We start from the raw sequence: 15,942 nt of genomic DNA, 5'->3' as shown, positions 1-15,942 counted from the left end.
AACGTTTCAACAGCGGGATTTTAAGGAGCAAAATGGTAAAGGCAGAAGAGCCTGGGCCAAGAGACCTAGGACTGTATATTACAGGTTAATTGGAATAAACAGCAACCAAGTCCCAGATTGCTTACAAGTATGCCTATTGGGCTCACTGTCTCTTTAAAGCCTTACTGTTGTCTTACAGTGTCATTTCCATTTTATAAACAAGGACACCATGGCTTCATTGGTATGTGGCATAAGAGAGAGGAACACTCACTCCTTCATTGCTGGTGGGAATGCAAACTAGTACAGCCACTTTGGAAATCTATCTGGTGCTATCTCAGAAATCTGGGAATAGGGCTTCCTCAAGACCCGGCTATTCTACTCCTTGAAATATACCCAGAAGATGCTCCAGCACACAACAAGAAAATTTGCTCAACCTTATTCATAATAGCCAGAACATGGAAACAGCCTACGTGTCCCTCAGTAGAAGAGCGGATAAAGAAACTGTGGTACATATACACTATGGAATACTACTCAGCTATTAAAAACAAGGAATTCCCGAAATTTGTGGACAAATGGATTGAGCTAGAAATGATCATAATGAGTGAGTTAACCCAGAAGCAGAAAGACTCAAATGGTATATACTCACTTATATCTGGACACTAGCCCAAGGGATATGTCCCATGAAAGTCTTCACTTACCAAGGAGTCAGATTTTAAACCCGGGTTGCTGACACCAGAAGATTCTCATACTGGGATTACAATTACCTAGGCTTGGTAGTGGAAATCCCTGAGTTATTTTATTTTACCCAACAGAGAAAGGTTTTCCCATTCGTTTTCATTTATCTTTACTGACTCCAACTGGATGACTATTACATTAATGTGGGTGTTACAAGAAATCTGTAATTGCTAATACCCTGCATTCTCTTTGTTACCGGCGTCTCTCCTTCATGCCTGGGAAGGGCCATCCTGAGAGCCATCTCCTTATTGTTACTGTGTGTGTTTATTTTCCAACCCTCTGATAAAAAAAATGTAAGCACCCTGGACCTCCCTGCCCAGCTCCACTTCCCACATGAACTTAGGAAGAAAGTCCATGCAGACTGAACAAGATGCATGTTGCTCCTACGCTGTGGCACAGCTGCCCACGAAGCCTGGGTCTGGTGGCATGAGTCACTGACAACAAAGGCAAAATGGCTCTATTTGTCTGTCCAAGGCACTCTGATGACTAGAGGTTTCTGATTAAGCTTTATACATGTACACATGTGTATATTTACATTGAAGTTTGCCAGATTCTAGCCATGAGTATAGAGTCCATGACGTGATCTTACCATAAAGTACATAGGCACCAGACAATGGCAATCCAGTGCACACAGAGTGAAGTATGAAGGGGCATTAGACACCAGGCCTGGCCTTTGTTACTGATCTGTGAAAACTGAGCCCCTTGGCTCGCCTGACTCATAGGAGAACACACACCGAGCCACGTTCAGGATGTCAATGCATGTGGGTTTGATAGCATTTACATTATTACAGTTAAATTTATGCCGTGTATATGTGGGTCCAGTTTTAAAGGCTTGTGATATTTATTATTCATTTTGTTTTGGTTTGTTTTGAGACAAGGCTTGCCACATCCTGCAGGAAGTCCAGCAGTGTACACTTCTCTACCTCAGCATGAGGAGTGGCATCACAGGCAGGTGATGCCTGTTGTGTCATGGTGCCTGGTTCCAACTATTAATTTTAAATGGCTCCTTGTTTTCTGGAGGACCAGTGAGTTTAATTATGGCCCCTCACAGGAGCATGGGGGACATTCCAGTGCCTACTCCTTTCCAAGCCACCACTCGTCACAAACAGCTCATTTCTAAATAGGCTTTGGGGGGCAGATACGCACCTAAGTTGTAGGCCACATTGGAGCTGGAGTAAATGTAAAGTCAAGTAATTATAAAAACAAAATCCCTGGCCAAATACGAAGCAGCTCTGAAAATACACTCTATGGACTGACGTGAGGATCAAAAGTTATTATGATTATTTTTAAATAGCAAGCATATGGGGAATTCACACACGACTCAGGGTGAGCTCTGCCATTGTCTTTCTAGTGCTTTCTGAATTCCTGAAAAACCCTTTACTCTCATTCCAACCACTACAAGCAAGTCTAACTCTTCTAAAGATGAAACACAAAGTATGTATGCATGTATGCATGTATGTATGTATGCATGCATGCATGCATGTTTGCATGTATGATCAGAGCTAGTAGATTATGTGCTTTTTAAATGTCCTATGTGTGGGAAGCTGAAGCTCCTGGCAACCTGCCAGGCAAGATGACTTGCAATTCTGCTCCTGGCTGGTAAACAAGTCCTTATTTGGGTTGTGGGCCGTGCTTTGCTCTGATGTATGCACCTCGCCTTGTCGGGAACCAATTGGAGCTACCGACGTAAGGGCTGCTGATTGGGTGAGGCAGAGGATATAAGAGGGGCGCTGGGGTGCAGGAAAGGAAGCTTGCTGAAAAGGTTCCTGAATAAACTGCCTGGAGAAGAACGTTCGAGTCGTGTCCTTATTTTCCGCTGGTCGGAAGGGTCGCGACACTATGAGTGGCAACTCCATAAATTCTTCTCTTGACATTTAAAAATCTCTCCTCGGCCTCTTTGGGTCCGTGCTTGCCCAGATTTGGAAGTATAGAGCTAGATCTATTTTACAGTGCATGGAAATTCAACACCAAACACCTCGTGCCACAGCATATTAAAGAAAATAAAAATTTGAATTGCTGAAGAGCAGGAAAATACAATCACTAAGTAAATTTCTTGAGCAAAGACACTGACAATCACATACCATATATATATGTATATGCTCTGTATATTCATCTATATGCATCTATATATGTGTGTATAATACATATATATATATATGCACACACACATATATATAGTTAGGGCACACTAAATATGAAATTCTATTAGGTGATGAGTAAAACAAAGCACCAGAAATAGGCACCCGCAAAAGAGGCAGGAAGATGGGGCATGGGATGGTGGCAAAGGTAGGTAGGGGTTTGGGTGGGTGGACAATGACAGGAACTGGCTAGCCACTGTCTAAACAAGTTTCTTCTTCTTGGATACAACTCAGTGCCATTTGCGAGTATCTTTAGATTCATTGTGCCATGCAGCTCAGTGGAACATGAGCAGATGCCATATAGGTTGTTCCCAAGTTGAGCAGGGCAGAGAAATGGAGAAGTCTCTTTTGACTCTCTCTCTCTTCCTCCTTCCCCCCCTCTCCTTGCCAAAACAAGGCAGAGGCCTCATAGGCATTTTAAACACAACTGAAGTCTACATCAGTGCTCATTCCTTTGGGTTGGAAATGAGATTCTCTCTTATGTATCCATCACATTGTACTGGTTCAGTAATTACTTAATAACTCATATATAACCTTTAATCACCTCTGCTTCAGTCTCCATAAAATATCTTATACTTTAAAATAGCCACCAAAAGTGGGGAATCACTTAACTGGTCAACACACACTCAAGATTTGAGGGTTACAGCTATCCAGATCTTACAAAACATGGTTAACGCCACTGAAAACACTCGGAACACTTGAAACCACTGTCAAAGTGATCTATACAAAGTCTCCAAGTGTGGGGGATGGGGAAGAAAATCCAACACATGGTTTCAAATCTTTAATTCATGAGTTAAGGAAAAACTAATTAGCTGTAACCAAATAGCCTGGGAGAAACCTCCATAAAAACACATTTGGGGAGGAAGTCAAGGAATTAAATCTAATATAAACATATAAACACAAAGAAATTGAGTAGATATTAAGTATTGCTGGCTCAGGGAAAAGTGTTCATTAAAGGAGTCACCCCTCAATATTTTTTTAAAAAAAGAGAAATGGCAGCTGTTCTAACAATGATTAAATCTTAACGTCAGAGTCGAGTTGCTGGCAATTTTCTAGCATATGTGTGCCTAGGGGGTTAGAACTGCGTTCTCTCTTCTCTTTAGAAGAGTCGCATCTCTGCGGAGATTCAGAGATTGGGAAGAAAGGCTGCATGATAGAAATATGCTGTTTCTAAATGTCTCCCTTTACAGCACAAAGGGGGGCGGGGGGAAGGGGTGCATCCTATAGATATTAATTTAAAAGTCACTAAGTAGCACCATAATGGGACCAGGAGTGAAGAGACAGACGCTTAGGCTTTGTATTTGTAACCAAATGTAGCAAGAGCAAGAGAGAGGGGTGGGGGTTGGGGTTGGGGGATGGGTGGGGAGTGGGCACGCACAGGGGAAACCTGGGGAGAGCGACTAGATGTTCCAGGCCTCCCCAGCTCAGTGGAAATACTTGGTGCTGAAAGGGAGAGGAAGGTGCTCCTGGGCAGTGGGGATGGGACTCCCCAGAGACTGGAAGTCTCAAAGGACATGGTGGGCTTAGGCAATGGGACGCGTTTTTAGAGAAGTGTTTTTCCTGCAAGGAGGAACCATGGAGAAGGCAGGAGGGTCTTCCTACACGAAAGCCTATGAAGCAATCCGTGTGGTGAACCAATGGCTTAATGTAAACTTATTAACCAGAAACGGGTTTAAACAATATGGCACCAGTGGACAGCTTCTTAAAACTTAATCATGAAAACACATACCATAAAAGAGAAGAACAAAAGCCCAGCACGTCCATATCAACTGCTCGACAGCTCTCTAGATTTCCTCACTTTGATAAGCTGTTTTACTTGCATTTCTTAAACCCTGTATTAATGAATATAATTGTGCAAAACACGAGGATTCAAGTGACATTTCATGTAAGCAGGTAGCATAGAGGGAAACCTCTCAGCTCATCTGCCACGATCTTATACCACCACATACAGGTGTGTGTTTGCATACCATAACCTATTTTCACAGCAAAATTAACACTGCTTTATTGACATCAGGAAATCAGGCAGGCTTGCTCTCAGGTGTCTTGAATTGCACAAAAGTCTCCAGTTTATATCTTTGCTCAACTCAGGACCTCATTACATTCTATGTTACATTATGTTGTAACAATTCCTGAAAAATCTTAACTTAGGATATCCTCTCTTTACCTTCTCTTATCCTCCTCTTTCTGAGAAAACCTGGTATAATTCTCCAGGGACTGTGTAACAGCCTTAATTTGTCTGTTTTCTTGCTTCCTTATTGGTGTCATTTAATTTTTTTCTTCTATTTTTTTTTAAATGTCCTCTTTTTCCCCCTTCAGCTTATGTATTCCAGCAAAAATCTTTCAAGCAATATAAAAATTATAATGTGGTTACATTAAAAATTCCTTTAAATGGGTAGGTTATTCTTAAAGGCTCAAATGTATATTCAGTTAAAAAAGTTAAAATTATTTCTTGAGTGTTTTGTCTACAGGAGGCCAGAAAGCATCAGGTAGCCTGGAGCTGGACCAGGTAGTCATGAGATACCCAGCGTGGGTCTTGGAAACCAATCCTGTGTCATCTGTAAGAGCAACATGTGCTCTTCACTTGGGCCATCTTCTCCAAACCTTAGATTCAATTGGTTTTAAGGTAAGACTCCTTCTTACATGGCACTGCATATTTTATATCGTATTCCGTTGAGAGATGGGGACTAGTTGACTTACTAGCCTAGCTGGCCCATTCCTAGTCATCTAGTTGATTGGTCCACAGTGATGCTGAGACTGACATGACTTATTTCCAAGAAAATGACTCACTGGTAACTTGTGAAGATTAATGCCAGCAATGCTAGGCATCCGTGGGAGGAGACATTGCAGAATTGCAAGAGGGATGAGATAGATGGGAGAGCAGGCAGAAATATTAAGTAGAGAAATGGAGAGTTCGGAATAAAAAATACTCCTGAGGGCCTGAGGTTGTTGATCATTGGTGGAGTGCTTTCCTAGCAAGTATGAAGCCCGGACTTCGGTGGCTAGCACTGCAAAAGCAATGAATGAATTTAAACTTCAAGTGTAATGTTCTATAGAAAAAGTCAAAAAGGATAAGAATAATTCTGGAATGGGATTATTGAAAAATTAGAAATTTACCAGAAGTCTTTATGAGCCATAAGAATAAAGGTAAATAAGCAAGTGATGGGGACATAAAGCTACACAACAGACTCCACAAAAGCAGGTCATTTGAATTTTTGCTGAATTCTGAGTCCCCAATGCCTGCCTATTAGAATGCTTAGCATAGAATACATATTCAATAGATATTTGTTAAGTATACATATTACTGTTTCATTGGGTGGCTGGATATATAAGGCTGGAACTTCTGAGGCAGAGAACTAGTAGGGTGTTCACACTAATACTAGAGATCAAATAGTTACACAGACCTTTCTTCAAATCTGGGTCGCCCCTAGTGATAATTAATGGTGAATACCTTCGGCAAACACTTAACATTGAAATAAAGTTCTTAAACAGTATAGCCTAAGAATGTCTAGGAAAAAAATTAACTTTATCCCTTGCAATGCATATTTGGATTACAGGAGTATAAGCATTAATTTTTCAAAACCTTTGGGTTTTTTCATTTGTTCTTTGTTTTTGTTGTTGTTGTTGTTTTTTGGGTGGGGGTTAGTCTCAAAGAGGAAGTTTCTGAAGGCTCCTAGAATTATTAAAATTGGAGAAGTGATTGTTGTCCACTGGTGGCATTTTATATGGCGAGATGAAGAATATTAAAAAGCCTGCCAACAAAACCAAAGCTAGTATTTTAAAAAGATTTTTAAAAATCAAAAGTAATCCCAAGACCCGGGGTAAGAAAAAAAGGAGGAGGGCGTGATGATATAAATTGTTAGAGCCAGAAGTGTAAGACAGAACATCATTACAATTATCTTGGATATTTGATGAGTAATAAAGGAACATCATGCATAGGATATGCAAAGGAACATCCAAGACGAAATGAACTAATTCCTTGAAAAGTGTGACCTGCCAAAACTCATGTAAGAAGACAGAGATAATCTAGATGTGTATATATATTTTAAAGAAATTGAACCAGCAATGACTAACTTTCAAAAAAGAATGCGTTTTTGCTCAAACAGACTCAGACTCACTAGTGAAATCTGTTGAACATTTAAGAAAGAAATCGTATCAATTCTTTATAATCATTTCACAAAATACAAGTATATGAACGACCTTAATTAATTTTAAGGCCATAATTAACCAAACACTTCAAACAAGGAAAAAATATATAAGCCAATATTTCTCACAAATATAGATTTTAAAAATCCTCAGTGATATAGATATAATCTGATTGCATGGAATCAGACCTGGTATAAAAAGAATTCCATGTGGAATTTGTACCAAGTATTTAAGAAAATCAGACAATACAACCCACTATATTAACACCCGACAGAAAACTCACAGGATCATATTCACAGATTAAAAAAAATCTAACAAAATGCAATGCTTATTCATAAAGGGCAACCTTCAGTAAACCAAGGCTAAACAGACACCTCTTCAGCTCAGTGAAGGCCACCCTACCAACTCCACAGCCAACAAGCCATCCTGCTGAATGGTGACTCTCCTAGTTTTCCACTAAGATCACATACAAGGCAAGGATGGTTACTCTCGCCTTCCCTTTGGATCTTGTACTAGAAGTATTTGCTAACGCAATAAAACAAGAAAATAAAATAAAGTTATACATACTGCAGAAGAAATTAAAATTGAAATTGTTTCTGTGTGCCTTCATTTTCAAGCCTCCTGTAGGAAGATTACAGCCTCAGGCTCATATTTTTCCAGGTGTACACTCTTGAAAATGGCAGGCACCTCATCGCTGCAGCTTCCAAACAACTTCCAAAATCCATTCTTATTAGACCAGTTTGATTAACGCTAAGCCAATTGCTGTTTATTTTTATAGGCACCATTTACTGTCCATCTTAGCCAGTTTTGTTACACATGCTCTGTGATATACACACAGGATCAGCTAGTTTCCATGGGGGAATCTGGATACCATTTCTAAAAAAGAGTAAACACATCCTGGAAAGGCAAAAATGATGAAACACTCCGACTTTGGACAGTGTTTTCATAACTATCATCTCATTTTTATTATTACAATTCCACAGATGAAAACCAAGCCAGCAACAGCTGTGGTTAGGGCTATAACAGACCAAACAGAGGTGCTTCTTTTCAACTGTGTTATTTCATTTAGCTAGATTGTGCACTGCACTAGCACAAACGTTCCTTGCTCCAAAACTGAAAGAATTCTTCCCTCAGAGACAAGTGAATTAATTTTCTGGAACAAGAGATGATTTTGGAGGCAAACATGAAAGTACAGCAGTTCCTTTCCCAGTTGGTCGGTTGCTTCCCCAGGTGTGTCTAAAATCAAAATGACAAGTGCAATGAGAGTCCTCTTCCAGAAAACTGATGGCCCCTGAGGGACAATGATTTCTCATTATTCACATTGATTTTTGAAAACATCCCAAGATTCAAACATCAAGTGAACTGGCACGAGTGCGCTGAGGTGGGTCACTCACAACCAGAGCCATCACTCAGCGCCATCCTAAAAATACGATTGTTTCTGGTAGGCTGCGCCAACATTTCCCTCCCTCTTTCTTTTCCTTGCCTTTTTGTGTTTTAGTTAGTTGTTAATATGGGGTCTCACTCTATAGTCCTGGTACGCAGTAGCCTAGGCTGGTCTGCCTCAGTCCCTTAAGTGTTGCGATTAGGGGTGCCATATTGGTTGTTTTAAGGTTTTTGCTTGTATGTTTGCTTGCTTGCTTGCTTTTAGCTGACTGATTTCTCTTCACAGTGGAGACATTAAAATGAGTCTATCTTAGTAGAAAGACTTGTCTGGTTGAACCTAACTAAAGCTATAACAATCTAGAATAAATTACTTGAAACATCCTTTGCCTTCACTAAAATGGACTGGCAAATGGGACCAGAGGGCCCATTCTGATTGGTTACACTAAGCATCGTTCATTCTTGGCTTTCTCCCAGCAAACGTGGGTTGTTTTTTGGTTTGCTTGTTTGTTTTTGACTAGATTTTAAATTCTGTAAAGACAAAGCTGATATTTACTAGATTCACCTCCTGGTACCTACACAGAGCCAGAGCGGAGCCCGGGTTGGAGTGAGTGGGGGGTGGGGTGGGAGTGAGGGTGGAGGTGGGGCAGAAGTGTACTGTCTCAAGAGTAAGCAGATGGCCGCTTCAGTTTAGAAGAGCAGAAGTCCTCAAACCTTTTGGGTTTCGCTGTGACATACTTTATTTCCCAGGATTTTAAGCCTACATTTCAGCACATTCTTCCCAAAATAATCTCTGAGCGCTGCCTCATACTTTCCTCTCGCTTGGAATGTGTTTCCTGCCTCGTCCTTGCCCCACATAGTTCTTGGTGTCCTCAGTGGAACTTTACATTTTGTGACATGAGAAGCCTCAGTTGTGGCCAGTGGGATGGCTCGGTGCATGAAGAGGCATCTTCCGCCAAGCCTGAGGCCTGAGTTCAGTGCTGGGCACTTCTCACAGGTGGAAGGAGGGAAACGCCTCCTGCAAGTAGGCCTCTGACCTCGACGTGCTGGCTGCAGGCCTTACGCACACAAAATGAAACAAAACACAAAGTGATTTTTAAAAAGTGAAAATGGAAACCTGAGTTCATATCTTTTTTATATCCCCTATAACTTTGTAAAACTCTCAAATACTTACAGTTGAATTTTTGTTTCTGATAACCTGGACAGTTTTCAAAAGAACATACACAAGAATAATACTGTAAATGTTTAAGACGTAAATGAAAAACAGGCTAGAGAAAACAAAAGCCATGTAAATGGAAGAAAAGAGACAAAGTATTTGACGGAGTGAATGAGATAATTATACTTGTAATAAATTGGCTTCCACAAAGAGAAAGCCAATTACATGGCAGATGAAAACGCACTGGTGGAAACATTTCCTCTCTGAATTAAAATAAAGTATGGAAGTGTTGAGGGTCATGGTAATAAACAGCAAATTGTGACTGTCAGGTAGCTGTTGTTTTATAGCAACTCTCTGCCTCTAACAAACCTAGGGCTTGGATTCTTTACACTTTCCATTCCTCAGTTTCCTCATGTTGGCAATGAAAACTCTGATAATTCTAAGTCTTATGGGGTAATTGTAAAAGGTATTATTATTATTATTATTATTATTATTATTATTATTATTATTATTATTATTATTATTATTATTATATCACACAGATAAAAAGAATAGCTCATGTCCAGTGAGATGACTCAGCCTGATGTCAAGCCTGACGGCCTCAGTTCAATCCACAGACCCACATGGTGAAAGGACACAGCCTAGTCCCACAGTTGTCCTCAGACCTCGCACACTGTGGCCGAGTGCCCACCCCACCCCATATAAGACAAAGAAACAAATAACATAATGACAATATGAAGAAAAGCTTACTTCAGGCACTGTGCTGAGGGGGCTCTTTGTTCTCATCTCACTTTCTCCTGATGGGGAGTCGGAAGCAGGATGAAACTAGTGGACCACTTCCCTACAGGCAGTAGATCGTAAGAGTCTGGGTGTGTAATCCATCAAAGCTAACTCCCTTACTAAGTGTGGCCATGTGAATGCTTCCTTCCATGATATGTTTATGAAAAGAAATTCAGGGATGCAGCATGGCTTCCTACCTGCTCTATCCCCGCCCCCCCCCCTTTTTTTTTTAATTCCAGGGCTATAGCTGTATCCAATATAAGAAAAAAATGGCAGGCAACACATTAATCAAGTATTATATAATGAGGCTTTGGTCAATTGTACACTTAGTAAATGATGATTCTGTCAGGCGGTGAAGGAGCCAGAACATTCTTGTTGTCTGGTGACTTCATACCGTTATGATAACATAACATGACCCACCTCTTGTATGTTTGTGATATGCTCGGATAAACAAACCTATTATGTTGCCAGTAGTGTTTCAATGTAGCATACGCAGTTAGGTAAACTATGTTACACTTCATAAATGCCCGTGCTGTGGCTTATGTATTTACCATACTAAGCTTTCCGCCACTGCTTTGTTCTTTCCTCTCTGACAGGATACACTGCCTCATTAGGAACATCAACATACGCCCGGTGTTTACTGAGCCTCTGGATTCCTTCCTTTTCCCTGTGCTTGCTTTAATCTTATGTTGTTTTGTTCATGGCCTCGCCAACAGGTCATGGTGAGGTCTCACCATCCAGCCCACAGGTGCTGTAGGGTATACCACTCAGGGTTGTGAGGGACACACAGCAGCGGAACCACCAGGATGTATTCACTTTAGTAAACGATGGGCGGGGCTGGCATCCCAGGGGCCTGCCTTGGATGCTGTGCGCATTTCCTTAGATAAAGTCAAGTCAGCTCCAAGGACCTCCCTACTTAACATCCACAGTGGCTTGCTGTGGCTCACACTGTCAATGTCCGCCTCCAAGCAGACTTAGTGCAGGTAGAGCTTAAGTCCCTAAAGCATTTCATTCCTGCAGTATGCTACAGAGGGGTCAAGGGACCCAAGTTCAAGCCCAGACATGCCTCTCATTAGCGCATGCGCGGGGCGGAATCCTGAATGTCACCCTTGTCCTTATAGCCAGTTTGCGGGGATGCTTTTGTTTCCAACGATGTCCTTAGGGGCCTGTCTCAAGACTACCACGTGACCACGTCCACAAGAAACGGTAAAGATGCCATCAGCCATTGAGATAATCTGAGCATCCCCAGGCTTATCAGCTTCTGTTTACTGGGTTTGACTTTAATTCTATTTAAGCCAGGGCTTCTGTCGCAGTAAGTTAGCTGCCTGCCAGTGTTTCCAGTTACTACAGCCTGTGTTCCCAATTTCTGCATGCACTTCCTTTTCTGGCTGCCCCAGAGAGGACCTCACGTGGCAACGTAGCGAGAGAACAAGCATTAAGTAATTAATCCTGGAGTTAGAGCCAGTCCCTTCTCCTTGCATCTTCTGAAAAGAAATCCAGTATTCTGAATGTTACCCCTTCTCTGGAACCTGGGGTACTATTTGCCATTTCCATCCAACTGGACCAAGTAGAAGGGCAGCAAAACTTGCTCCCCCTTAGCCCTGTGGAGAGGAAGCAAACAGAGCATTCCATCCAATGTGATTCACTGTTTCCCAGCTGCTCAACCACGGGCCCACTGGAGACGGCTAAATCACTAGGATTTTCCCAAACACCCTGCAGGCCAGCTCCTCCCTGGTAAAGACCAGGCAGCTGAGCGAGTGGAGGGAGGTCCTGTTAGGGCCTCTTATCCCAGACCTGACTGTGCTCTTGCAGCTGGTCACTCTCTGGCCTGCTTACCAAACAGGATAAAGAGGGACGAGGATGGCTCAGTGAAGTCTCCTGCTACAACAGAATAGGCACCCCTAAATGACACAGCACAAGCACCGGGCCTTCCCTGACAAAAAGCACCCAAACAGAACTGTGCAGACCAGCCTGAGGCCCACAGTCCCCCAACTCCCCTGGCTCCCCCGCACTCCCCTCCAGGCTCTTCCTGTATGTGTTCTGTAGTGAGAATTCAGGAATATTGGTTTCTTAAACACACACACACACACACACACACACACACACACACACACACACACACACACACAGAAATCGGCAGTGCATGCCTGTAATCCCAGCACCTCTGGGAGGCAGAGGCAAGAGGATCTCTGTGTGTTCAAGGCCAGCCTGGTCAACAAAGAGAGTCCAAAACAGCCAAGATTACACAGAAAAACCCTGTCTCAAATAACACTGAGAAAAAATTCCCCCCAAACCAAAACCAGACACCCCCCCGAGAAATATTGTAAGAGTATGTTTTCATTTAATTCCAGGTATGGGGATGGAGGCTGCTTTGAAGCAGAGGACTATGATTTGCCTCATGTTCTAGCAGAGGCATGGTTTGGCCAGCAGCAGATATTTTCAGCAATTGTGTAACATTTGGAATTCTGGGAACCTTCAGAGGGTATATAAATGCTAGATCTCCCATGGGTGTGTGTGTGTGAGTGAGTGTGTGTGTGTGTGTGTGTGTGTGTGTGTGTGTGTGTGTATGTGTGTGTTGGTTATTCAGAAGGGTCGGTTGTGGTTACTTAGCAGTCATGCTGAAATAAAAAACAAGAAAGATATTCTACTCAAGGATCTTTCTCCTCTTTCTATCCTTTTTTCTCTCCTATCTAGTGATTGGGGAGAGATAAAGGGTGGGAGAAAAAGAGCCCACAAAGTAACAAAGGGCAGATACTTCTTCTTTTTCTTGTTTAGACCTCGATTTTTGTGCTCGCTTCGGCAGCACATATACTAAAATTGGAACGATACAGAGAAGATTAGCATGGCACCTTAGCAAGGATGACAGGCAAATTCATGAAGCGTTCCATATTTTTTGAAAAGGTGCTCCAGAGGAATCTCCATACCTGATCTCAAACTGTACTATAAAGCAATAGTAATTAAAACAGCATGGTACTGGCACAGCAACAGGCTGGTTGATCAGTGGAATCGAATCGAAGACCCAGATATGAATCCACACACACATGGTCACTTGATTTTTGACAAAGAAGCCAAATCCATTCAATGGAAAAAGGATAGCATCTTCAACAAATGGTGCTGGTCTAACTGGAGGTCTATGTGTAAAAAAAGGCAACTGGACCCATATTTGTCACCTTGCACAAAACTCAAATCCAAGTGGATTAAAGACCTCAACATAAAACCAGAGATACTAAGTCACTTAGAGGAAAAAGCGGGAAAGAGCCTGGAACATATTGGCACAGGAGACAACTTCCTGAACAGAACACCAACGGCCCAGGCCTTAATGGCAACCATTAATAAATGGGACCTCATGAGGCTGAGAAGCATCTGTAAGGCAGGAGACACTGTCAAGAGAACAAAGCGACGCCTACAGACTGGAAAAGATCTTCACCAACCTTACATCTGACAAAGGTCTAATATCCAAAATATATAAAGAACTCAAGAAATTAAACACAACCAAACCAAATAACCCAATTGAGAAATGGGGCTTGGAACTAAACAGAGAATTCTCAACAGAAGAATATCAAATGGCTGAGAAACACTTAAAGAAATGCTCAACGTCCTTAGTCATCAGGGAAATGCAAATCAAAACAACTCTGAGATTCCATCTTACACCCATCATAAAGGCTAAGATCAAAAATTCAAGTGACACCACATGCTGGCGAGGATGTGGAGAGAGAGGAACACTCCTTCATTGCTGGTGGGAATGCAAACTAGTACAGCCACTTTGGAAATCTATCTGGTGCTATCTCAGAAAAATGGGAATAGGGCTTCCTCAAGACCCAACTATTCCACTCCTTGGAATATACCCAGAAGATGCTCCAGCACACAACAAGAAAATTTGCTCAACCATGTTCATAGCAGCCTTATTCATAATAGCCAGAACATGGAAACAGCCTAAGTGTCCATCAGTAGAAGAATGGATAAAGAAACTGTGGTACATATACACTATGGAATACTACTCAGCTATTAAAAACAAGGAATTCCCAAAATTTGTGGATAAATGGATTGAGCTAGAAATGATCATAATGAGTGAGTTAACCCAGAAGCAGAAAGACTCAAATGGTATATACTCACTTATATCTGCATACTAGCCCAAGGGGCATGTCCCACGAAAGCCTTCACTTACGAGGAAACTGGGACAGAGGGGAGGACATCCAATTGGAACTCTAAATGAGAGAAGCGTGGGAGAATAGCAAAGTAGAAGGATCCAGAGGGTCCTAGAAACCTACAAGTAGAACATTATGATAGGCAGATTTGGGCCCAGGGGTCCCGCTCAAACTAAGGCACCAGCCAAGGACAATACAGGCGGTGAACTTTAAACCCCTACCCAGATCTAGCCAACGGTCAGAACATTCTCTACAGTTGAGTGGAGAGTGGGATATGACTTTCTTGTGTACTCTGGTGCCTCACATTTGACCATGTCCCCTGGAGGGGGAGACCTGGTGGCACTCAGAGGAAGGACAGCAGGTTACCAAGAAGAGACTTGATACCTTATGAGCATACACAGGGGGAGGTAATCCCCCTCAGGAACAGTCATAGGGGAGGGGAATAAGGGGAAAATGGAAGGGAGGGAAGAATGGGATGCGATAAACGTTGAGATGTAACAAGAATAAATTAATTTTTAAAAATTAAAAAAAAAAAACCTCGATTTTTCCCCCTTTTTTCCACATTATACTGATGTCTCAGGGAAATGCCCCTCCCCCGTAGGATTTTGCACAAACATTGGGTCGGGGAGGGTGGGAGTGTGGGAGAAGGTGGGGGGAGGTAGGGGCGGCGAATGGGACGAGACAATATTTAGCAACAACAGAGCAAACGGAAAGAATGGCTGCAAAACATCTGAGATTGAATCTGGAACTCCACTATTCTAGACTACTGCAGACCGCACGCAGAGCCATCACTGTCTAGACTACTGCAGACCACACGCAGAGCCTTCACTGTCTAGACTACTGCAGACTGCACACAGAACCGTCACTGTCTAGACTACCGCAGATCCCATGGAGAGCTTCATACTTACTCAAACATTACTCTATCTAATCCCCTCTCTCCTTCTTCTGTTGAGATCCTTCTCTCTTCCCAGCAAGTGCACCTCTCCTACTTTTATGAGTCAGCCCCCCTCCGTGTGTGTGTGTGTGTGTGTGTGTGTGTGTGTGTGTGTGTGTGTGTGTGTCAGTCCCACTGAGTTTCATTGGGGTTGCTTACATGAGCATGGACAAGAGGTTTTTTTTACTTGACCATAGGCAATTAACCGTCGCCACTCCACTGAAGAAAATGACGTCATTCCACGGCTAACTCTCAATGGTCCTTCGGGGAGCGGCGGGGCCTATGAGCCCTTCCCTTTCCCATGATGAGTCTATGATGCTCATATGCAGACGGCGATACCTGTGGTGAGCTCATGAATGTAATAGGGATGGCATGTCCAGAAGGCAGCTTCACTGCATTCCTCCCCTACCTGTGGCTCTTACATTCTTTCCCTCCCCTTCCAGGGATGGTTCCCTGAGCCTTGGGGAGGTGTGCTGGTGCTGCTTCTGGTGGTGCTGTTGGTGGTGAGTCATAAAGATGTCTTGTTTAGGTCCCACACTCCAATGACTTATT

The 15,942-nt window shown here is 42.5% G+C and overlaps 1 protein-coding gene and 1 non-coding gene across 15 annotated transcripts in view; one reads left to right on the top strand and one right to left on the bottom strand.

Moving 5' to 3' along the window:
• Sgip1 (SH3GL interacting endocytic adaptor 1) overlaps nt 1-15,942 on the bottom strand; it is a 197,780-nt gene that overhangs the window by 154,072 nt on the left and 27,766 nt on the right. The gene's annotated exons all lie outside the window — the stretch shown is intronic.
• LOC127212121 (U6 spliceosomal RNA) lies at nt 13,099-13,205 on the top strand. The gene has a single exon (XR_007833504.1). It is a non-coding gene; the product is annotated as a U6 spliceosomal RNA (small nuclear RNA).

Source organism: Acomys russatus, chromosome 29 (genome assembly GCF_903995435.1).
Source record: "Acomys russatus chromosome 29, mAcoRus1.1, whole genome shotgun sequence".
In the NCBI taxonomy this organism is placed as follows: Eukaryota; Metazoa; Chordata; class Mammalia; order Rodentia; family Muridae; genus Acomys; species Acomys russatus.
The sequence above is the reverse complement of the archived record's forward strand: the minus strand, read 5'-3'. Positions and strand labels throughout refer to the sequence as shown.